Source organism: Chiloscyllium plagiosum, unplaced genomic scaffold (genome assembly GCF_037043375.1).
Source record: "Chiloscyllium plagiosum isolate Xiang-an unplaced genomic scaffold, Cpla_swu_hap1 HiC_scaffold_16, whole genome shotgun sequence".
NCBI classification, from domain to species: domain Eukaryota; kingdom Metazoa; phylum Chordata; class Chondrichthyes; order Orectolobiformes; family Hemiscylliidae; genus Chiloscyllium; species Chiloscyllium plagiosum.
The window spans coordinates 11472542-11497509 of record NW_028270154.1 but is presented as its reverse complement, the minus strand read 5'-3'; the positions used below and the strand labels follow the sequence as shown (position 1 = coordinate 11497509).

Genomic DNA, 24968 nt, shown 5'->3' with positions numbered 1-24968 from the left:
GTGTCATACAGCACGGAAACAGACCTTTCAGTCTAACTCATCCACGCCGACCAGTTATCCTAAATTAATCTAGTCCCATTTGCCAGCACTTGGCCCATATCCCTCTAAACTTCCTATTCATATACCCATCCAGATGCCTTTTAAATGTTGTAATAGTACCAGTCTCCACCACTTCCTCTGGCAGCTCATTCCATATACATACCACCCTCTGTGTGAAACAGTTGCCCCTTAGGTACCTTTTAAATTTTTCCCCTCTCACCCTAAACCTTTGCCCTCTAGTTCTGGACTTCCCCGACCCCAGGGAAAAGACTTTGCCTATTTACCCTATCCATGCCCCTCATGATTTTATAAACCTCTATAAGGTCACCCCTCAGCCTCCGACGCTCCAGGGAAAACAGCTCCAGCCTATTCAACCTCTCCCTATAGCTCAAATCCTCCAACCCTGGCAACCCTTTCACGTTTCACAACATCTTTCCGATAGCAAGGAGCGAAAGGCTGAATGGCCGATGTCTGTTCCCTTATGGTCTGATATAATTCCCCATGACCTTTCACATTCCTGGTCTCGTCCTGTAATGGTGGGAAAATGGGATTAGACCCGATGGGACTGTTTTAGACGAGTGTGGATACGACAGGCTGTAGATTTCAATGACCCGACGAAGATGCAGGAGCTAGTAACATTTCAAACTGCAGGCTGTCACAACGAGAAAATTAAAAAGGTCTTCCAAGCTTTGCACCTGAACCCTCTCATTCTCGTGAAAAAGGTCATCGACCTGAAATGTTAAAATGTTTCTCTCAGCACAGTTGTTTCCTGGTCTGTGAGGCTCCTACCCCTGATCTATCTTTACTTCAGATCTCCAGAACCCATCCCACTTTTAGACCAAAGACTTTTCAGCCAGTTTTGGAACTATCGAGAGCAGTGTGCATCGCTGACCCAACACTGGCTCTCAATCCCAGGGATTGAGTTATATGGCCATCTAAGTGACATTTCTACTGCCTTGTTGTTCCTCCAAAATCAGGATTGTCAATTTGCTGTTAATTAGTATCACGTTGAGCTCTTGCAGCAGTGCTGTTAACATTTCCATTAAGCTCAGACTCACACAGGCTGTGGGGTAATGTTCATTCCGCAGTCAGAGGTCAGGTAGAAAACTGGACTTGGATTCTCTGCACAAGACCCACAACATATCTAAGAGTAACTTTCACCATCAGAGCAAGTGATAAAACTGGACATTTTCTGCAATTATTTCTATTCTCAGGCATTAAACAGGATTCTTCTGCGGTAAAAATAGAAATTCCATCATTTACCGTGATGTGGAGGTGCCGGTGTTGGACTGGGGTAGTCAAAGTAAAAAAAATCACACAACACCTGGTTATAGTCCGGGTGTGGATAGGTGAATACACAAGGTCTTTTCCCCACGGTGGGGGAGTCCAGTACTAGAGAGCATAGGTTTAGGATGAGAGGAGAAAGAATTAAAACGGATCTCAGGGGCAACTTTTTCATGCAGAGGGTGGTACGTGTATGGAATGAGCTGCCTGGGGAAGTGGCGGAGGCTGGTACAATTACAACATTTAAAAGACATCTGGATGGGTATGTGAACAGCTTGTGGTTAGAAATAAACTGGTTGGCTCCCTTGGAGGCAGAGGGGTGACCTTATAGAGCTTTATAAAATTAGCACTTTTTGAGCAGATTTGTAGCTCAGGTTGATGATAAGTATGTAAGTTAGCTCGCTGAGCTGGAAGGTTTGTCCTTAGACGTTTCGTCACCATACTACATAACATTATCAGTGAGAGTCTCTGGTGAAGCGCTGGTGGTATGTCCCACCTCTCTCTTTATAGGTCTTGGTTTCTTAAGGGGAGTGATGTCACTTCCGGTTCTTTTTCTCAAGGGAAAGTATATTGGGTCTAAATCAATGTGTTTATTGATGGAGTTCTGGTTAGAATCTGGATTAGTGGTGCTGGAAAAGCACAGCAGTTCAGGCAGCATCTGAGGAGCAGAACTGCTGTGCTTTTCCAGCACCACTAACACAGAATCTGGTTTCCAGCACCTGCAGTCATTGTTTTTACCCTGTTCTGGTTAGAATGCCATGCCTCTAAGAATTCTTGTGCACATCTTTGTTTAACCTGTCCAGAGACTCTCACTGATGATGTTACCTGGTATGATGACAAAACATCTGAAAACAAACCTTCGAGTTCAGCGAGCTAACTTACATACTTAGGTTTATAAAATCATGAGGGGCATGGAGAGGGTAAACAGACAAGGTCTTTTTTTCCTGGGGTAGGGGAGTCCAGAACTAGAGGGTTTAGGGTGAGGGGGGGAAAGATTCAAAAAGGATCTCGGGGGCAACCTTTTCACACAGAGGGCGGTGCGTGTATGGAATGAGCTGCCACAGGAAGTGGTGGAGGCTGGTACAATTAAAACATTTAAAAGGCATCTGGATGGTTACGTGAATAGGAAGGGTATACACGGATATGGGCCAAATGCTGGCAAATGGGACTAGATTAATTTAGGATATCTGGTCAGCACGGATGAGTTGGACCGAAGGGTCTGTTTCCATGTTGTACATCTCTATGACTCTATGGCTATAACCCGGTGTCATGTGATTTTTGACTTCATTTACTATGTTCAAGATCAAGACTAGAGATACCTACAAACTGTATGCAATGGCAGAATTTTTCTCATATATTCTTTTGTGGCATATGAACACCTCTGCCTGAGTCAGCATTTATTGCCTGGCCCTGATTGCACTGGAGAAGGCAGTGATCAGCTATTTCAGTCAATTTCTCCAACCCAGCTGGTGTAGGAACACCCACAGTGCTGTTAGAGAGGGATTTCCAGGATTTTGTCACAGTGACAGTGAAGGAACGGCGAAATATTTCCCAATCAGGATTGAGAGTGGCTTAAAGGGGAACTTGCAGGTGGGTGGTGTTCCCATGTATCTGCTGCCCTTGACCTTCTAGATGGTAGAGGTCACAAGGTTTGGAAGATGCTGTCTAAGCAGCCTTGGTGGGTTATTGCATAGCATCTTGTAGGCAGTACACGCTGTCGTTACTGACAGACTAATGGCCGAGGGAATGCATACTAAAGGACAGAGTCTCAATGAAGTGGGCTGCTTTGATTTAGAATCTTACTGTCCCTACAGTATGGAAGCAGGCCATTCAGCCCACTGAGTCCACACCGACCCTCTGAAGAGCATTCCATCCAGACCCACACCCCCTATAACTCTGCATTTCCCATGCTAATCCACCTAGACTACACATTCCTGGATAAATCCACCTAACCTGCATATCTTTGGACAGTGGGAGGAAACCCACACAGACACAGATAGAAATGTCCAAATTTCTCACAGTCTCCAGGCAGTCACCCGAGAGTGGAATTGAACCCAGGTCCTTGACACTGTGAGACTGCAGTGCTAACCACTGAGCCACCATGCCACATCAACTTGGATGATCTTTTGTCTTACAATAAATATATGGTGACTGTAGCATCATCTCCTGCATCACACAGGGACTAATGCAAAGAACAGTAAGGAGATTCTCCCCAGTGCCTGAGCCAATATTTATGCCCCAGTCAACATCACAAAAAACAGATTACATGGTCATTATCACAGTGCTGTTTCTCGCAGTTTTAGGATTTCTGTATATTTTTAACAATATTGTCTGTAGGTAAGGTCACCATACCGTTGCTCACCCATGAGCGAGAGGAGTCACTGGTGGTGAGCTTAACCCCAGGGTCACCCAGAGACAAGGGGTGAGGTTGAGAAGGCAGAAGCCTCACACTGACCTCGGTCCGATAAGGAACTGAAACTGTGATGTATGGTATCACAAACCAGCTGTCCAGCCAACTGAGCTAACCAACCCCCAAATGGATTTTGTACATTATAACACTGCAAAGTAACTTATTTGGCTACAAAAATCTTTTGAGACACCCGGTGGCCTGAAATGTATTATCTTAATGCAAATCGTTGCTGCTTTCCTTCTCTCTAAGGTTATGTCAGCCAGTGTATGGCTACATAGTGTTCTTTACCTGTGGTTGTGGTGTGATGAAATATAGAAGGCATCTTTTTGTTAATCTGGAAGATCAGATTACAATTTGCATTTGAGGAAAGGTTCTGCAGGTAGGACCTATATTTGTTGCAGTTTTAGAATAATGAGAGGTGACCTTATTGCGATACGTCGGATTACAGAGGGGGCTTGACAGAGTGAATGCTGAGAGGATGCCTTACCTTTGTGGGGGAATAGACACCACAGAACATTGTTTTAAAAGTGTAGTTGCCCATTCAACACCGATATGAGAAGTTTTTCTTCCAAAGGGTCATCAGTGTTTGGAATTCTCTTTCTGAATCAGCAGTGGAAGTTAGACCATTGGATATACTCATGGTTGAGTAAGACAACAGTTATGCAGTACAGTGGTGTTAAAGGTCACACCAGATCGATAATGATTGAATGGTGGAGCAGAACTAAAGGGAGGGCATGGTGGCTCAGTTTCTGGATTAGTGATGCTGGAAGAGCACAGCAGTTCAGGCAACATCCAAGGAGCAGCGAAATCGACATTTCGGGCAAAAGCCCTTGAAGGCTCTTCCAGCACCACTAATCCAGAATCTGGTTTCCAGTATCTGCAGTCATTGTTTTTACCATGGTGGCTCAGTTATCAATGCTGCCTCACAGTGCCAGGGACTTAAGTTTGATTCTATCCTTGAGTGTTTGCGTGGAGTTCACATGTTTTCCCTGTGTCTGTGTCACTCCCTGTGTGAGTTTCCTCCCATAGTCCAAAGATGTTAGGTAGATTGGCCATGCTAAATTGTCCACAGTGTGCAGGGATGTACAGGCGAGCTGGATTAGCCACAGAAAATGTAGGGTTACACAGGTGGGATGTTCTTTGGAGGGTCAGTTCTTATGTAACGGGCCAACTGGTCTACTTCCACATTGTAGGGATTCTAGGGATGAAAGGCCTGTCCTACTTGTATATTCATATTTCTGTACAATGGGAGAAAGTGAGGACTGCAGATACTGGAGGTCAGAGTCGAGAGTGTGGGGCTGGAAAACCACAGCAGGCTAGGCAGAATTCTCCTGCTCCTTGGAGGCTGCCTGACCTGCTGTAGTTTTCCAGACCCACAGTCTTGACTAGTTCTGTACAATGTAAAGTTGATCACAGATGTACTGTGCTAATAAATGAGAGAATGGTGCTTGTTTTTAACAGTTACCTAGTGTCTAGAGCCCTCTAGAATCTGATAAACATGATGGGCTGTATCTAACGGAACAAACTATCCCCAATGGATTATCATCAGACAGTCCCTTATTCTTGAGGCATGAAACACAATGAGATAACTGTGGGTCATGTACCAATAAATCCGTAATAACTTAATTGTAATTATAAATCATTTTCTCTCTCATTCATTAAATTTTAGAGGATGCTGTACAAGGTTAATTTTGGACTGTGCTCTCTTGGGATTATGGGTGCCACATTGTCCTAAGAGTAGACAGAGAGACTTCAGTGTGTAGCACACAGCAGGTTGCACTACTTAAATTGACACTAAGAAAAAAAATTGTGCATCCTAATGGAAAGTTTCTGAAATAAATTCCTTCATACAAAAATGAAGCAGAATCTATCAGAATTTGTCATTTTGCAAGGAACAAGTTCTCGGATAAAGAAACCCGATGGTTTCTCAGGTGTGAAATTGCTTTGCTAGCGTTTGCTAATCTTGCATCTGTGCGCTTGTTTCCTCCATATTAGATGTCTGGAACGATGGCATTAGTACGGGCCTCAAGATTTTGTTTTTCTGCTTGTATGAGATGTTGGCATCACAAGCAAGGTCAATATTTGTTGACCTGAGGGCAGTAAGGAGCCAACTAGAGGCCAGGTAAGGATGGCAGACTTCCTTCCCTAAAGAACATTAGTGGATCAAATGGGTTTTTACAACAATTGACAATTACATGGTCAACACTGCAGTGGCATAGATAAGGTGAATATTAAGGGACTTTTCCCAAGGGTGAAGGAAGTGCAAAACAAGGAGGCATATTTTGAAGGTGAGAGACGGAAAGATTTAAAAAGAACATGAAGGACAACCTTTTTCCACAGAGAGTGGTTTGCATGTGGAATGAATTGCCAGAGGAAGGGCTGGATTGCGGGTACAGTTACAACATTTAAAAGTCATTTGGATAAGTCGATGAATAGGAACGTTTGGAGGGATATGGGCCAAATACAGGCAGGTGGGACTAGTTTAGTTTGGGAACATGGTCAGCATGGACTGATTGGACCAAAGAGTCTGTTTCCACGCTGTATGATTCTATGGCAAACATGTGGGATATGCTGATACAGAGAATGGTTAAAGTGAGCAGTGTTGATGAATTTAATGTTAAGAGTCACCCAATACCAGGTTATAGTCCAACAGGTTTACTTGGAAGTACTAGCTTTCGGAGCACTGCTCTAAAGGTATTGTGTGATTTTTAACTTTGCCCACCCCAGTCCAACACCAGCCCATCCACATGGTGAGTTTAAAGGGAAGCTATACATGAGGAAGCAGAGGATAGATGCGTGAAGTAACAGATTTCGATGAGGAGAAATAAGAAGGAGGCTCAAGTGAAGCATAAAGGGACATGGACAATGAGTTTGCAGAAGGGATTGGTTTAGGTTGACGTCATGGTCAGCATAGACTTAGTGGGCTGAAGGGCCTGTTTCTGTACTGTTCTATGTCCCCCTAATATTGACCTGGGGTTCTGAATTGCTAAGGTGAAGGTGAAGTTGCCAAATCCTAATGGACTGTCGGGCTCCACTTTCATTAGAGTGAGAAAAACAACTGGCATTGGTTTAACCTGAACACCACACTGTGCCTCAGAAGAGCAGAGAGGTTGAGAAGGAGAGTCCTTCATGGTAACCTCAGCCAGTGTAGGAATTGAACCCACATTCTTGACAGCACTCTGCATCACAAACCAGCCAGCCAACCAACTGAGCTAACCAAACCCCTCCAGGGACAATGCCACTGTGTTAACACTTCTCCTTTGTAGCAACCAGATTTAAAGTGAGCTGCTCAGTGGGCTACAAATACAAAATTCACAAAGTTAGAATGATAAAGATAATGCACAGACAAACAGCAGCAGCAGGTTTTAGATAATTGCTGAGAACTTGACATTGAGACTTTCTCCAACAGGCTAGGGACAAAGAAACGCCATCCTCTTAAGAAATGATACTGGGAGTACAGTTTTCTCTATATATATTTGTTTGAGCCATTCCTGATGTCAGTTTAAAGGTTGTATTCACAGTTAAAGTAGAACTGTCATGTTAGACCTGCATTTGTTGACTGCATTTTCCATGATATGGAACTCATTATCATAATCTCAAACTGATTTGGACAATATATATTCACAGCAAGTATTAAGAGGGGTAATCTTAATCTTCATCCCTCATTAGCCCAGAACTAGATAGCAATATTCTAGAACGTTTACATTAGTATTCTATATGCTATTGGTTAACATTCACAAGTTGTTTCTGCTATAACAAACCTGTGTATTAGATTAGATTCCCTACAGTGTGGAAACAGGCCCTTCGGCCCAACGAGACCACTTCAGCCCAACAAGACCACACTGACCCTCCAAAGAATAACCCACCCCACCTCTGACTAACGCACTGATAATAATCACAATTCAGCTGGCCTGCACATCTTTGGAATGTGGGAGGAAACCCACACAGACAGAGAGAGAATGTGCAAACTCCACACAGACAGTCGCCCAAGGTTGGAATCGAACCTCGGACCCTGGCACTGTGAGGCAGCAGTGCTAACCACTGAGCCACTGTGCTGCCCATAGTCCATCCTGAGAGAATTCAACTATTCTGAAATCTCCTGGGGATTACAGGTGGTGACCTTTCATTACAGGACCCAGGACCCAGTCTACAGTTAGTAAAGCTGATTTTAGTTCGTCATTCTGAAATTTCTCTTAATTCAAGTTTTGGGCTGTAAATAAGTTTGACTGGATTGATTTACCTTGCCAGCAGAAGTAAGACAGCAGAGCAATTGATGTGAAATTGGAAACTATATTTTAATAAGCTATTTCAACCCCACAGGGTGCTCATTGAAGTAGTGTGTGAGCTGCTTTTTAACCAGTGCATCACCCAATGGAATTCTACACTGTCTCCATAGATTAGTAATGAATTTATCTTCGTTGGTCAGAGGCAGAAAGTTCAATCCTTTATGAGATAGTAGGTTGCTATAAACCTCTTTAGCCAAGACAGTTTAGTCAGGTTTCTGCTCCTGATCGAATCTGTGGATGAGGTAGGATTCGGCTTTAATTTTTTCTCTCTCTGAATCCTCATATATCGAGGATCTATTGACTTGGGTCTAATCAGCTCCTTCTCACTGTCAGCTACTGTTGAGGTAAGGACAGGAGCTGAGTAAGACTGAAAACACTGCCGTTTCTCCCACAGAATAAGCACCAACATTCGCTTGTGAATGTTTATTATTTTGGATTGTAGCACTGAGTGCTACACCGTGGAGTGTGTAATAGGTAAATACCCCTGACAAATTCTTAATTTAACATTTAATCTTATTGAACACTTTAAATGTGCACACAATCTTGAAACCCACCTCAGGAAGAGTTGGACGTTCAAACACCCACAGTCCAGTACCGTTTCTTAAAGAGGGTGGAATTAATCCTGTGCAACTAATCGACACCACACACAAAATAAAACGTTCGGTCCAGTGACAGACACAAATGGAGTTTTAAAAATTGCATGCAAAAGGCACACGTTTCCCCCCCAAAACCCCCACCACTGTTACAAAAGGCAATCAGAACTAAATGGTAAACCATTTTTGTTGCAAAAGCAACCTTTGATTGCTGGCAAACGATTGCTGCAAGATAGCACAGCTCCCGGTTCGTGCAGAGACAAGAGTGAAGGGGGAATACAGAATATTGCACTCACCAGGGCTCCTGGAGAATTCGCTGGGGGTGGGTGATAAAAGACTGACAGACAGCTGCGCTCTCCGCCCCTGTAGACACCCTCTATCCGAAATAAAAACTTATTGCTGCCTCCCCCCTCCCCTTTCTCCTCGGGATTGTGAGGGCTGACTATGTCCAGCTGACTGTGACAGACCCCTCACTGGAAGTGGTACCCCGTGGCTCAGAGTTGCTGCTGGTTGAGATGTGAATGGATTACTAATGGAGGATCTGGTTGCTCATTGAAGCTGCAGCACAGAAACGGAGGCACACAGAGAGAGGTGACTCCAATGTTCGGTCTCCAGCTCCCCTCTCCCCACACAACATACCAACCCCATCAGTTACATTACAAAATGGATACGAGCCAATCATACAGTCTCTGCCAATGACCTGCTCAGGACCTGGCTAATTTCAGATGCAGTTTATCACTGGTCAACTCTGGACTCCTGATCTTTAGATGTGGGTGGAGACTTAACAAGGCAAGGCATTTATTCACTTGGGGAGCAAGTCTCTGGCGATTTGAAGTTTCTGCAAAATCAGGGAGCAGGGGACACGTTATCCGTGGAGAGAGAAAAAGGGTTTACGTTTAGAGTCTGAAGACTTCAGAATATTGGGGTCTGATGTCGAATCCTATTAAACTCTAAACATTAATTCTATTTCTCTGGCTGCACAGATGCTACCCAGTTTGTTCAGTGTTTTTGGTGTTTCAGCATCCACAGTTTTTGCCTTTAATATATAATCAGTGGTTTAAAAAAAATCACAGAACAAATGCAAACTCTACAGGGAAACTATCATATGGAAATGCTAGGGTTTAAAATTACAAATATATGCACTGTACACTGACACAAAGCAGCAAACAAATGAGAAAATGCTCCTTCCCACACCCTCCTGACTTGAAGTTATATCCCTATTTCTTCACTATCACTGGGTCAGATCCTGGGATCATTTCCTAATAGCACTGTGGATGTACCTGTATCCTATTATGGACTATTATAGAGTTATACAGCATGAAAACAGACCCTTCGGTCCATGTTGAACATAATCCCAATCTAAGCTAGTCCCATCTGCCTGCACTTGGCCCATATCCCTCCAAAACATTGTTCTCCATGTACTGACCCAAATGTCTTTTACAAGTTGTAATTGTACCCAAATCACACAAGAACGAGGAGCAGGAGGCTATTTGGCCCATCGAGCCTGCCCTGCCATTCAATAGGATCATGGCTGATCTTCTTGTGACCTCAGCTTCACTTACCCACTCTCTCACCATAACCCTTAACTCCTTTATTATTCAAAAAAAATCTATCTTAGCTTTAGAAACTTTGAATGAGGAAGCCTCAACTACTTCACTGGGCTTGAAATTCCATAGATTCACAATCCACTGGGTGGAGAAGTTCCTTCTCAATTCTGTCCAAAATGTGCTCCCCCGAAACTTGAGGCTATGCCCTCTTGTCTTAGTTTCACCCACCAGTGAAAACATCCTCTCTACTTCTACTTTATCCATTCTCTTCATAATTTTATATGTTTCTATAAGAAACCACTTCCCCTGGAAGTTCATTCCACACATAAACCACTCTCTGTGTTAAAATATTGTCCCCATGTCTTTTTTAAAACCTCTCTCACCTTAAAAATATGCCCCTTATTTTGAAAGTCCTGTTTAAGGGGGGGGGGGAGTCATTATCACCTTTTCAGGGCAATTAGAGATAGGTAACAAATATTGCCCTAACCCGTGACACCCACATCCTGAGAAGAACTAAACCAAATTCATATCGCAATTCTGAATTGATTTTTGTGAATTGCAAAAGAGTCAAATTGGAACTAATGTGGTCATTACAGAACTTCCAACAGCCATGAGGAAATAGTGTAACACCGAGCAGGATGGAATAGGCAGATCCCAAGTTTGGTTACTGGTGCCTCTGATTTGAAGTGAGAATAAGGGAGAACAAGGAACAATACTGCACAGGAACAGGCCATTCGGCTATGAAAGCCTGCACTGACCCATGTTGCCTTTTCAGACTAAAACTGACTTTAATTACAGGATTCATAGCCCTCTATTCCCTTCTTAGTCATCCAGTTGCTAATGTGTCTGCTTCCACCACCGCCTCTGGCAACACCTTCTTGCACTCACCACCCTTTGTATGAAAAACAATGCCTCGCATATCTCTTTTAAACTTGCCCCTGCCCGCACCTTGAACCTGTCTCCCCTAGTAATTGACCTCTCCACCCTGGGAAAAAGCCTCATACTTTCCACTCCACCCAAGCCATTCACAATCTTATTAACTTCCGTCAGGTCACCCCTTAAACTCCTGCATTCAGTGAAAGCAAACCCAGTCTATCCAACCTTCATAGCTAAAACACCCCATACCAGGTAACATCCCGGTAAACCAGGAAAGGATTTTGGAATTATGACAAGCCTGTCCAGGCTTGGGGAGATCACATTAAACTCCAATTTGTGGCCAGAACCTAAATATTGTAACGATTATAGCTGACGTGAACACTCGATAAGGTTCAATATTGATTTGTCTGTTATAAAAAAACACAATCCAAAAGCAACTTTAACATTCTGGCTTTGTGTGTGGGAAATCATGTCTCACAAACTTGGTTGAGACTTTTGAAGAAGTAACAAAGAGGATTGATGAGGGCAGAGCGGTAGATGTGATCTATATGGACTTCAGTAAGGCGTTCGACAAGGTTTCCCATGGGAGACTGATTAGCAAGGTTAGATCTCATGGAATACAGGGAGAACTCGCCATTTGGATACAGAACTGGCTCAAAGGTAGAAGACAGAGGGTGGTGGTGGAGGGTTGTTTTTCAGACTGGAGGCCTGTGACCAGTGGAGAGCCACAAGGATCGGTGCTGGGTCCACTACTTTTTGTCATTTATATAAATGATTTGGATGCGAGCATAAGAGGTACCGTTAGTAAGTTTGCAGATGACACCAAAATTGGAGGTGTAGTGGACAGTGAAGAGGGTTACCTCAGATTACAACAGGATCTGGACCAGATGGGCCAATGGGCTGAGAAGTGGCAGATGGAGTTTAATTCAGATAAATGCGAGGTGCTGCATTTTTGGAAAGCAAATCTTAGCAGGACATATACACTTAATGGTAAGGTCCAAGAGCGTGTTGCTGAACAAAGAGTGCAGGGTCAAAGCTCCTTGAAAATGGAGTTGCAGATAGATAGGATAGTGAAGAAGGTGTTTGTATGCCTTCTTTTATTGGTCGAGTATTGAGTACAGGAGTTGGGAGGTCAAGTTGCGGCTGTACAGGACATTGGTTAGGCCACTGTTGGAATATTGTGTGCAATTCTGGTCTCCTTCCTATTGGAAAGATGTTGTGAAACTTGAAAGAGTTTAGAAAAGATTTACAAGCATGTTGCCAGGGTTGGAGGATCTGAGCTACAGGGAGAGGCTGAACAGGCTGGGGCTGTTTTCCCTGGAGCATCGGAGGCTGAGGGGTGACCTTATAGAGGTTTACAAAATTATGAGGGGCATGGATAGGGTAAATAGGCAAAGTCTTTTCCCTGGGGTGGGGGAGTCCAGAACTAGAGGGCATAGGTTTAGAGTGAGTGGGAAAGATATAAAAGAGACGTAAGGGGTAATTATTTCACGCAGAGGGTGGTATGTGTATGGAATGAGCTGCCAGAGGAAGTGGTGGAGGCTGGTACAATTGCAACATTTAAGAGGAATTTGGATGGGTATATGAATAGGAAGGGTTTGGAGGGATATGGGCCGGGGGCTGGCAGGTAGGACTAGATTGGGTTGGGATATCTGGTTGGCATGGACGGGTTGGACCGAAGGGTCTGTTTCCATGCTGTACATCTCTCTGACTCTATTCACTATCCTGACTGACACAGGAGCAATGGTTACCATTAAAAAGCATCACGGATCAGCTGCTCCAGAGAAGCAGAAACATTGGATTGGAATCAAATTTTTTTTTTACCGAATCTGAACAATGGTAATTCAGGTTTGTTTTACTCAGTGAGTTGTTAAATGGAAAATCTGGATTGGAGGAGAAAATCCCAGCAATTTTGCACTGTTTCTTTGTAAGAAACATATTCCAGAGTCACAAGTGTGTCAACAGCTGTCGTGTTCGGCTGCACATTGCTTCGTGAAGTGAATGTACTGTCCCTAACAGATTGCCTTGTGCAGGTATCTCGGCACAAACAAAGGTTGTCTGATTTGGATGGATAATGATCGGATCCTTGGCCACTCCAGGTGAGGCTCTGGTTCAGATTCCGACAAAGCTGCCAAATGTTCCACAGATGCCTACAAAGAAGAGAAAACGCTTCCCTGATGCTGTTGCTAATGAGAGCAGTCGGTCAAGAGTCAATATTGCTTGTTCCGAAAAGCTGCTTTCTGAAGGTTTAACCTTCAATCTGAAATAGTTCTGTCTGTGATCGGACTGCTCCTGAACTTTACTCCTGTCTTTACTCAGCGAGTCGTGAGTTCATGGAATGCCCTGCCAGTAGCAGTGGTGGACTCTCCCTCTTTATGGGCATTTAAACGGGCATTGGATAGGCATATGGAGGATAGTGGGCTAGTGTAGGGTAGGTGGGCTTGGATCGGCGCAACATCGAGGGCCAAAGAGCCTGTACTGCGCTGTATTTTTCTATGTTCTATGAACCCCATCACTCTCCCATTCTCAAATGGCCTAACAAACAATTTAGGAATAGGAGTAGATCATGTTCCATGCCGCTCAGTAAAGTCAACTCTACATTCCCACCTACTCCCAATAACATTTGACTTCTTGACTGGTCAAAAGTCTATCTATCTCTGCCTTGAAAATATTCAGTCACCCGACCTCCACTGCTCTCTGGGACTTTTCCAAGAAACCGAGCCCCTGGGAGAAAGAAATCACACCTCATCTTCATCTTCAGTGGGAGAGTTCCGTATGTTTAAACAGTGACCCCTCTCCTATGCTCTCCCACAAACAAGGAACATCCTTTCAGCATGAATTCTGCCAAGTACCTCGAGGATGTTGTACGCTTCAATAAGATCGCCTCTCATTCTTCTAAACTCCAAAGTGTACAAGTCTATCCTGTCCAACATTTCCTCGGATGTTAACTCCCTGCTCCTCATTTTTCAATCTTTGCCCCACCATCAGTTGAGTGAATATTCTCTGAACTGCATAAAAGACTTTCATACCAGAGAATCACAGAATCCCTACAGTGTGGAAACAGGCCCTTCAGCCCAACAAGTCCACACCGACCCTCCGATGAGTAACCCATCCAGATCCATTCCCCTACCCTATTACTCTATATTTACCCCTGATTAATACACCAAACTACACATCCCTGAACACTATGGGCAATTTAGCACGGCCAATTCACCAAACTTGCACATCTTTGGACTGTGGGAGGAAACCGGAGCACACCCACGCAGACACAGGGAGAATGTGCAAACTCCACACAGACAATTGCCCAAGGCTGGAATCGAACCCGGGTCCCTAGCACTCTGAGGCAGCAGTGCTAACCAGTGAGCCACCGTGGTTAAGATCAGAGGGTATAAATTAGGCACCATATTCCAAAATTATGCCATCGCCAGTCTCTATCTCCTCAATATCACCACCACCACAACCACCACACTATCCCTTTGTGCAATTTTATCCACATTGGGAAGGGAAGAGAGGGAGGGGGATGAAGGGGGAGGCACGGGCAGCCTACTCACCCATTCAAGATTGACGCCAATGAATAACTATCGTAGCTATTTAATGAGGCCTCCTCTTCCTGCCAATGGGATGTAGTGTGCAGCTACTGAAACCCAATGGATAGGCAATTGAGCAAGGGGTGGGGTAGAGGGGAGGGAATGGATGAGTTTCCCCCTTTTCTCACCCCTTCTGCCCATCCAAGCACTTCTACCCTCCACCCCTTGTCCTATTTATTCTCTCTCCATCACCTCTCTACACCATTCCCCAACCCTTTTTACCATCCGCACATCACCCCCACACAAGATCCTCACCAGCCCCACCTTCACCTGGGCTCCTGGCTCCTCAGGGAACACCCTGTAGTCTAAGCAGTGACCACCAGCTCCCAGTGGTGCTGTTGGGACCAGAGCAGCAGATACCTGCTGGACATACACCTAGCCAGTAATTCTCAGCTTTGGCGTTGGGTGGGGGGTACCTTGCCATCTCTTCCACCTCTCGGTTCAGAGATGCGTAAATCAGGCCTCATTCCAAATAAAGGTTGGACAAAAACAGAAATGGCCACAGGCTGAGTGTCATGAAAAGGTGGACTTGCCCTGTCTTTTACACTGAGGGGCACACCAACTCAACCCCCACTGTAAACCCATCATTCTGTGTAACTGCTTTTTTTTATTTCCCTTACTGCCCTTGAAAGTCTTTTCAAAACCATTCTCCACAAACTCTCCCCAAGCGTTCACAACCAGGCAGCTGTTTGTTTTTACAAGAAGCTCTGTGGGACATTTATTCTTTCACAGGCACCTTATAAAATGCAAGTGGCTTAGCACAAGGCAATCACATTGTACTAATTTGACAATATAGCTGAGCATTCTGTTTGTCTTATTGATTGCTGGTGTACACTAACTGGAAATGATAAGTGCATGGTTTACCATCAGAGAGTTCCTATTGTCTACTGCTAATGTGTTACCAAAATAAATGCACTGCACTCCTGCTGAGGCAGCAGAGAAAGAAATTTTAGATGAAAACACACAGTGTTCAACGTTGCAAATCCCATCGAATAATTTCAAACTCTATCAATCGTTAGAAGGCTGGGTTTCCTGATGTAGAGCCGTAGAGGTCTAAAGGTAAGACATAAAGTTGCCAAATAATGACTCTCTTTTTCGAGAGATATGACTGGTGGTGCCTTAACCTGAGGGTCACTACACCCTCAAATAAAAAAAAAATAGAAAGAAACAAAATCTGGAATTAAAAGTCTAATGACAACCGTACATCCATTGTTAATTGTCAGAAAAATCCACCTGGTTCACTCATGCCCCTTAGGGAAGGAAACTGCCATTCTTACCGGGTCTGACCTACATGTGACTCCAGACTCACAGCAACATGGTTGACTCTTAACTGCCCTCTTGGCAATTAGAAATGGACAATAAATGCTAGGCTGGCCAAAGATGCCCTCATACCTGAATGAAACAAGAGAACGAAAATCTCAGGCGCGAGGGCAGAGGCTGAGAAGGCCAGTCCTCCATAGTAACCTCTGTTGGTATGGGAATTGAGCCTATGCTGTTGGCATCACAAACCAGCCTTCCTGCCAACTGAGCTAACCAACCCTGACAATACAGGGAAAGGGCGTTTTGGCACATCAAGTCTGTACCAGTCAGAAGCACAACTAACTATTCAAGTGGATATTCGAACCAAACCCATTTACCAGCACTGGGCCCATTGCAAATGCACATCTAAATACGTCTTCAATGTGATGAAGATTTGTGCCTCTACTCCTCTTACAGAGAGAGAGTTCTAGATTCCCACCACCCTCTCACTTTTCCTCATGATCCCCCTAAACCTTCTCGGGGGTGAATCTTTGCCCTGGTCATTGATCCCTTTATAAAGGTGGGAAGGTGGAGGAGGTGGGGGGACGGGAGGGGAGAGAGAGACAGAGAGAGAGATAGAGAGAGAGATAGATAGATAGAGAGAGAAAGAAGAGGTTTCTTCCTCTTGAACCTTGTCCATGCCTCTCATAATCTTATACATCTCAAACATGGAGGCTGGTAGCTATCATGGTCAACTTCTCCATACTAACAGAAAACTCGCGGTTGCGAAGGGATGTAATTTTAACCTTCAGTCATAGTGGGTTCAGATCGGAAGACTCACTGCGTTGTACATTGTGTTAACACATGAACCCAGCCCACTCCAATACACCAACTTCTGGGGCAGGATTTCACACACCACCATTGCACACCCCTCCCCCAAGTCCAGAACTGTCCTGACCACTGCTGACCTCTAACACCCTTTTGGAGTGGTGGGGGTGCTGCGACTCAGCTGTATGGCTGATCAGATTAGCCAATACCCCTCTACGGTAGCTCTTCCCTCATAAGTGTTCTAAGTGCTATCTAACTACACACTATATTTAGGTCTAGCCTGAGGACTGACAAGATACAGCCTCCTCGATCCTCAAACATCCACCAATCCAGTTTGCTCCGTCTCCCACCCACTGAAAATCCGACCTCATGGTAAGCTTGTCCCGGGATTCTTTCCCATTTCTCCTCCCCCCAGCCCAGCCCCCATCTTCACAAGGGACCACTCTCCAGCAATAAAATCTCTCAGGAGAAAGTAAGGACTGCAGATGCTGGAGAGTCAGAGTCGAAAAATATGGTGCTGCAAAAGCACAGCAGGTCAGGAAGCATCCGAGGAGCAGGAGAGTTGATGTTTCAGGCGTAAATCCTTCATCAGGAAAGGGCAAAACGTTGACTTTCTAGCTCCTCAGATGCTGCCTGACCTGCTGTGCTTTTCCAGCACCACACATCAAACCTCTCAACCCTGGTGTGTGTGTGTGTGTGTGTATGGTGTGTGTGTATGTGTGTATGGTGTGTGTGTGTGTATGGTGTGTGTGTTGGTGTGTATGGTGTGTGTGTGGTGTGTATGGTGTGTGTATGGTGTGTGTGTGTGTATGGTGTGTGTGTGTGTATGGTGTGAGTGTGTGTATGGTGTGAGTGTATGTGTGTATGGTGTGTGTGTCTGTGTATGGTGTGTGTGTGTATGGTGTGTGTGTGTGTTGGTGTGTATTGTGTGTGTGGTGTATGTGATGTGTGTATGGTGTGTGTATGGTGTGTGTATGGTGTGTGTGTGTGTATGGTGTGTGTGTGTGTATGGTGTGTGTGTGTATGCTGTGTGTGTGTGTATGGTGTGTGTATGGTGTGTGTGTGTATGGTGTGTGTGTGTGTATATAGAGGTTTCAGGAGAGGGCTGGAGTGTCAGCTAATACGGTTAAAAGGTGATCATCCACAGTTTGTTTGCCGTTGTTAAAATTGATTTCCTTGTAACAAAGAGTAGTTTCCTGTTAAGTACGGAAACCTGGTCAGTTTCTGTTAACCCGAGTTCATTAAACTGAAAAAATTGAAAACTTTGAGTAGTTTAATTAAATGTTTCACATTTATGATGACCTGGAGCTCAAGTATCAGTGCACTTTCCCAAATGGGTCATGACACATTATTGTAAGATTCTAAGTCGAACTAATCAGAAGCTTACAAGAGCTCTATGTGAAACAACTGAAATGGAACTTGCAGAATAGTAGTCTTTCAGAATGACAGTAACCAACTAACCCCACTAACCAAAATCCCCCCACAGTTCCATCTTCTTTCACACTAAGAAGTTAACTGAATTGTTCTATCCTCATGGTTTCATGTTGCCATCTTCTGAAACTGCTACCTTCATGTTGTTGCTTGTTTTTCAGGTCAATCTTCAATCATCTCCTTCCCCTTCCTCCGCGACCCCTGACGGAATGTGGTTTGCTTAATGTTAGCCTATATCACAAAGACCCAAACTCTTAATGATATCTGGCAGCTAATTAACAATTAAATATGTACACTGATACAACATAGAGTCATACAGATATACAGCATGTAAACACACCCTTCAGTCCAACTCATCCATGCTGACCAGATATCCTAAATTAATCTAGCCCCATTTGCCAGCATTCGGCCCATATCCCTTTAAACTCTTCCTATTCATAAACCCATCCAGATACCTTGTAAATGTTGTAATTGTACCAGCTTCCACCACTTCTTAAGGACATGTATGCTTTTGGGGATTGTGCAGCTTCTTTATTGAGTGTGTCGCCTGTCATTGCAGATGGGAGTCAGTTAGTTTTAATTGACCTCTTCTGGCATGTTATGACACACCTCCAGGACAAATGGTATTTAAACTAGAATCTTCTTGTCCAGAGGTAGGGCATGGCCACTGCATCACAAGAAACCTCTCTGATTGTATGTATCCTTAAATGACTGTTACATTGCATACATAGCTAACTAACACACTGGCTACCTCTCCAACTGCCAGCTAACTGAATGGCTGTACAGAGCTTACCTCTTCTACAAGAGTACAAATATCATTACTTCAGCTTGCTCTCTTCAAGCTATAAGGCCTTTCTGATATCTGTGCAATTACACAGCATTCTCTCTTTCCCAGGAAGCTTGTACTGAAAAATATATTTTAAAAATGGACATTGGTATGTTATTGTTATACATTAAGATAGTTCTTTGGCCAGATATAGTCCTGTTATAATGATCATGATTTGACTGTGCAGCTTCTTCATGGAGTGTGTCGCCTGTCATTGCAGATGGGAGTCAGTTATTTCAGTCCATAATCAAAAATACAGAAAAAAGATAACGCTATCTGATGATACACAGATCTGTGCACACAGGTACGTAGAAACATAGGAATTAGGAGGGGGAGTAGGTAATTCAGCCCTTTGAGCCTTCTCCACCATTTACCATGATCATGGCTGATCTTATCCTGGTCTCAACTCCACTTTCCTGCCAGATCCCCACAGCCCTTTATCCCACTTTTCATCAATTTGTTTCTTGAACCTGTTGATTGATTCTGTCTGCATTGCGCTCTGGGGCAGCGAGTCCCACAGATTCACAACCCTCTGGGAGAAGTAGTTTCCCCCCATCTCAGTTTTGAACCGACCTCCTCTCCCTCTATATCTGTGAGCTCTTGTTCCAGACTGTCCAAAAAGGGGGAGCATTTGTTCAATGTCCATCTTATCAATTCCCTTTAGCATTTTATACACCTCAATCAGATCCTTCCCATTCTTCTAAACTCAAGCGAGTACAAGCCCAAACTATTCAACTGTTTCTCACCCAACAGCTCTTTCATTGCTGGGATCAACCCGATGAACCACCTCTGAACTGCTACATGTCACCACATCCTTCCTCAAGTAAAGAGACCGAAACTGGACACAATTATCCAGGTGTGGTCTCACCAAAACCTTATATAATTGTAACAACACTTCTTTACTTTTATAATCCAGTTACTTTGCAATAAATATCAAGATCCCATTGCCTTTCTTATTAAATGCTGCACCTACATACCCACTTTCTGTAATTCATGCACAAGGACACCCAGATCCCTCTGCACTGACACACTTTGAATCTGCTCCCCATTTCAATAACAATTTGCCCTTTTGTTTTTCCAGTCAAAATGGAGAACTTTGTATGTACCCACATTACAGCTACTTTCATTCTTTTATCATTTTTACTCTTTCAAAAAGAAATAGCTGAGCAGTGTAAGTCTATTGATTTATTTAATGTCATGCGCATTTGTTACAAATACAGTGAAAAGTGTCTCCAGCTCCATCTTGAAACACAGACATAAACCAGACGGAGAATATAAGGAGAGAAAAGTAAAGAGGTAAAGTTAGAAAGTGCTTTTGAAATGCTTAGCCATGGGCCTGGATCTGAGCTCTTCCATGAGACCAGCATAAAGCAGTCAGTCCGTCTGGAGTCCCATCACCGTGTCACTACCACATAACCGTATTGTCACCTTTTGGTGCCACCTTGCCCCTACACACGCCATCATTGGCATGAGTTAACACTGGACCGGTCTGGGCACTGAGGCCGCTGCTCTGGCTGCCAATTCCCACACTGGGTCTAAATCCGCCTCCCTCCATCGCTGGGAACAAACCTTTCCTCCAACACGATGGACATCTGTTGCCTTCTGAGCTCTCCTCAAGAAGGTAAGTCAGGAAGGTTAAAGTTTATTAAAAAAGCAGACAAAGAAGAGAAAGAAAGGAAAAGTGGACGGAGAGGACAAGCGCTGGGCTCCTGGGCTCAGGAACCTGAATGTTGTCCTCCTGCTCCACCGCCATCTTGACTGAAAGAGTAGTGTATAGCATTTGGGCCAGAAACGTATTGCTGTTGTTGTATATGCCTGCTTTCTGATTTTGAAGAAAACCAAATGGCAGAATCAACTGACAACTGTGAACAATTAAGCCTCAGTGATATTAAGGGCATCTTTTTCGTGTTTTCTAGGTTATATTAAATTCAGGAACTGGTTTTTCTGAATCAGAGATAGCTTGAGCCTCTTGTAAACTGCAGATTTGCTTTTAGATTGGACACGCTGAGACCTCCCGTTCTTCGAAGAAAGGTGGAGAGAGAGTACTCGCACCTGATCCTCCTTGCAACTGCTGAGCTGTAACCTTCAGACTTGGTTGTTCGGATATGAACTTCGATAATGATACAACATATGATAGATGACCATTACAAAAATAACTTTTCCCACTCTGGCTGTCTAACCGCCCAACTGCTGACTAAATGACTGCACAGAGACCACGATGGAGAGCTCTTACACTAAAGCATCTCATATCATTTGTCTTAAAGGTATAGTGCCCTCAGACCTGTGCAATGATACTACAAGTACATTTTCTGTGCTGCAAGGTGACTTCACCTATTCCATGAGGAATATGTGTCAGAATGTTCATTTGTTTTAAACCCTGCTTTATTTTATCTTCTATTAAAGGTAATATGATTGGGTGGGCTTTATTTGATCTAATGTTCCGCATAACAGCTATAGGAACAGTCCCTTAACTGTTCCGTCGAAGGGGGGTATATCCATCACATTCAGTTGATCAAAGCACACTCTGCAGTCTCACCGTATATTCTGAGCATTAGAGTCATAGCATTAGGCAGCACGGAAACAGACCCTTCGGTCCAATCAGTTCATGCTGAACATAATCCCAAACAGGGTGAGCAGAACTGAACACAATACTTCAGAACAGGCTTCCTCAACATCCTGAATAACCTCAAAATGATATCACAACGCCTGTGCACAAAGGTCTGAGCAATCAAGATTCACAAGCTAAATACCTTCTTAACCACCCTGACTACATGTGATGCAAACTTCAAAGAATTACTTATCTGAATCCCTACTTCCTTTTGTTCTACAACACCACCCAAGGCTCTACTTCCAATTGGGCAGAAGTGGGTACTGCAGATGCTGGAGTCCTGATGAAGGGCTTTTGCCTGAAACGTCGATTTTTCCTGCTCCTCGGATGCTGCCTGACCTGCTGTGCTTTTCCAGCACGTCACTAATCTCTACTTTCAATTGTATAAGTCCTGCCCTTGTTTGTTTTATCAAAATGCAACACCTCGTATTTATCCCGATTCAACTCCACCTGCCACTCCACAGCCCATTGATCCAATTGATCAAGATCTCTTTGTAATCTTAGATAACCTTCTTCACTGTCCACTCTACCACCAATTTTGGTATCATCCGCAAACTTACTAACCATGCCTTCTAAATTCTCATCTAAATCATTTATATAAATGACAAACAAAATTACCTTCCCAACTTGTACAAGATGGTTCACTGTAGAATTTGGTGATCTGTTTGATCTCCTTATTGCTGCCCTCCAGTGGTAAGATATTATGCTTGACTGAGTTAGAAATCACACAACACCAGGTTATAGTCCAACACGTTAATTTGGAAGCACTAGCTTTCGGAGCGCTGCTCCCTCATCAACCACCTGATGAAGGAGCAGCGCTCTGAAAGCTAGTGCTTCCAATTAAACCTGTTGGACTATAACCTGGTGTTGTGTGATTTTTTAACTTTGTCCACCCCAGTCCAACATTGGCATCTCCAAATCATGTTTGACTGAGGAAGGAAGATAATTAAAATGCAGTGGGAAAAAGAGAAGTAAGAAAATGACAGAGACAAAATAAAGGGACAATCTACTTCATCCTAAAACACGCCTGTATACTCTATTTAAAAAGTCATTCACGGGATATGAACTTTGCTGACTGGGTGAGCATTTATTGTCTGTCCCGGAGAGTCACCTTAGACATATCTGAATGGCTTACTGGGCTATTTCAGAGGAAACTTGAAATTCAGTTACATTGCTGTGGCTTTGAAGGCCATCAGACAGTGAGATCTGTATGATACTCTGATAGTTTTATCACCATCGTTACTAGTACAAGCACTTTTATTCCAGATTTATTTGATTAAACAATTTTAACTCCCACAACTGCCGTGAACTCAGGTCTCCAGATCATTATTCCATGCCTCTGAATCACTAATCCAGTGACAGACGGGCTACCTGAACTCACAAACATACAAATGAGGAGTAACAGTAGGCCATTCAGCCCTTCAAGCATGCTGTGCCATTCAATAAGGTCGTGGCTGATCTGATTTTAAACTCAACTCTACATTCATGCATGACCCCGATAATCTTTCATCCCCTTCATCATCTGCTTTCAATATTGACAGATTCTGCACCCACTGCCTTTTGAGGAAGTGAATTCCAAAGACTCTTAACCCTTTTCTTATCTCTGCCTTAAACTGGCAACCCCTTATTTTTAATCAGTGACCCTAATTCTAGATTTTCCCACAAAGGGAGACAACCTTTTAACAATTCCCTGGCCAAGTCCCCTCAGGATCTTCTATGTTTCAATTAAGTCACCTCTGAGTCTTCTAAACTCCAGAGGAGGCAGGTCTAGCTTTTCCTCATAAGGCAGTCCACTCGTTCCAAGATTTATTGCCATGCAATAAAGCAGGTGACATTAATGTCCATGATGGTGTGTTACAGTTCACTAGGGAAGTCAGAGTTACTGCAGCAACATGCATTTTCACACACATCTTGCAGCCTCAGGCTATGGAGATTGCAATATGACAAGAAGAAATAGGAAGAGGGGTCAGCCCCTTGTCCCTGCTCCTCCATTCAATAGGATCATGGCTGATCCAACACTCTTCGCTTCCACTTCCCCGTAACCCTTGATTCCCCGACTGATCATGAATCTATCTAATGCACACGGTCTTTGCAGCAAGAAATTCCAAAGATTCACAACACTCAGAGAGGAAATTCCTCCTCATCTTAGTCTTGAGTTGGTTCCTCTTTATTCTGAGACTATGCTCCCTAGAGCTGGACTCTCTCATGAGGGGAAACATCCTCTTAGTATTTACCCTGTCAAGCCACTGAAAAATCCAATATGTTTCAATGAGATCTCCTTTCACTCTTCCAAACTTCAGTGAGTAGAGTCCCAACGTGTTTAACATTTGTTCATAAGACAATCTCTCCCAACCAGGATAGAGGCTATCCTTCAGTCAGCTGACCAGGAATCTCTCCCACTCTTGCTGTGTGCCATTGGTACATATTGGAAAGATTCATAAGCTGATTCTCAAACCTATTTGGGCTGCACTATGAATGCACATTCCTCGATTGTCAAGTCCCAGTGTGGGACTTGGACAACGTGGTAGTACTGCTGCCTCACAGCGCCGGGGTCTTGGATTCGATCCAACCCTCGGGCAACTCTCTGTGTGGAGGGTTTGCATGTTCTGCTCATGTCTGCGTGAGTTTCCTCTGGGTGCTCCGGTTTCCTCCCACAATCCAAAGATGTGCAAGTTAGGTGGATTGGCCATGCTAAATTGCCCATAGTTTCCAGGGATGTGCAGACTGGAAGCTCTGAAGAAGGGTTTTACCCGAAACATTGACTTCTCCACCTCTGGATGCTGCCTGGCTTTCTGTGATCTTCCAGCCTTCTGCTTGTGCAATTTGGATTCCAGCATCTGCAGTTTTTTGTACTTATCTGGTCAGGCCTACATGTGACTCCAGACCATAGCAATGTGGTTAATTTATAACTGCCCTTTGGGCATTTAGGGATGGGTAATAAATGCTGGGCCAGCCAGCCATGCCCATACTTGGTGAATGGATAACAAAACATCAGCAATTTAAAGATAGCACCTGATCCCAAAGGGGTCAGAGCAAACTCCTTTCAGGTTATCCTGAAGGGCTCTGAGTAAAGGGAACACAGTGCCGTGGGAGGGACTTGCAGTGAATCATCCAGTAAGACACAACACTATCAGAACCTGATGGGATCAGCTGTGCTTGGGAGAAAAAAACAAAAATGCAAGGACAGAGGGAGCAGACCACATGCCATCCCTTCCTCTGAGTAACCCCTGTCCTCTTGAACAGGGCCTGATGACATCAGCATTGGCCTCCCAAGGACATGTGAATCATAACGACTGACAGATGTCATCCTGGTTTGAAGGGTAAGATGACAAAGACGGTGATGAATACGTATAATTTCACAATGTGGCTGAAATTGTTACAATATGCATTATTTAGCGAGATAAATCGTGACTC

At 44.0% G+C, this 24968-nt stretch overlaps 1 protein-coding gene across 6 annotated transcripts in view; it reads right to left on the bottom strand.

Annotated features, from left to right (window-relative positions):
* ndst1b (N-deacetylase/N-sulfotransferase (heparan glucosaminyl) 1b) overlaps positions 1–24968 on the bottom strand; it is a 292956-nt gene that overhangs the window by 126779 nt on the left and 141209 nt on the right. The window contains exon 1 of one of the 6 annotated variants that reach the window (XM_043703102.2): positions 8909–8989. The exons of the other annotated variants lie outside the window; for them this stretch is intronic. The gene's annotated coding sequence lies outside the window, so the exon portion shown is untranslated. Of the gene's footprint in view, positions 1–8908; positions 8990–24968 lie in introns of those variants that run through there. 6 annotated transcript variants of the gene reach the window in all.